We start from the raw sequence: 728 nt of genomic DNA, 5'->3' as shown, positions 1-728 counted from the left end.
CTGCTCCCAATCCCTCCCAGCATCAGAGTCTTTTACAATGAGTCAACTCTTTGCATGAGGTGGCCAAAGTATTAGAGTTTCAGCTTCAGCATCAGTCCTTCCAATGAACACCCAGGACTAATCTCCTTTAGGATGGACTGGTTGGACCTCATTGCAGTCCAAGGGACTCTCAAGAGTCTTCTCCAACACCACAGTTCAAAAGCATCAATTCTTCGGTGCTCAGCCTTCTTTGTAGTCCAACTCTCACATCCATACATGACCACTGGAAAAACCATAGCCTTGACTAAACGGACCTTTGTTGGCAAAGTAATGTCTCCGCTTTTGAATACGCTATCTAGGTTGGTCATAACTTTCCTTCCAAGGAATAAGCGTCTTTTAATTTCATGGCTGCAATCAGTATCTGCAGTGATTTTGGAGCCCCCAAAAATAAAGCAATATGCAAATCAAAACTACAGTGAGGTATCACCTCCCACTGGTTGGAATGGCCATCTTTAAAAATCTACAAACAATAAATGCTGGAGAGGGTGTAGAGGAAAGGGAATCCTCTTGTATTGTTGGTGGGAATGCAAATTGATAGAGTCACTATGGAGAACAGTATGAAAAAGACTAAAGCTAGAACTACCATGCTACTGCTCAGTTGCTTCAGTCGTGTCTGACTCTGTGCGACCCCATAGATGGCAGCCCACCAGGCTCCCCCGTCCCTGGGATTCTCCAGGCAAGAACACTGG

Source organism: Bison bison, unplaced genomic scaffold, assembly GCF_000754665.1.
Source record: "Bison bison bison isolate TAMUID 2011002044 unplaced genomic scaffold, Bison_UMD1.0 scf7180017864304, whole genome shotgun sequence".
In the NCBI taxonomy this organism is placed as follows: domain Eukaryota; kingdom Metazoa; phylum Chordata; class Mammalia; order Artiodactyla; family Bovidae; genus Bison; species Bison bison.
The sequence above is the reverse complement of the archived record's forward strand: the minus strand, read 5'-3'. Positions refer to the sequence as shown.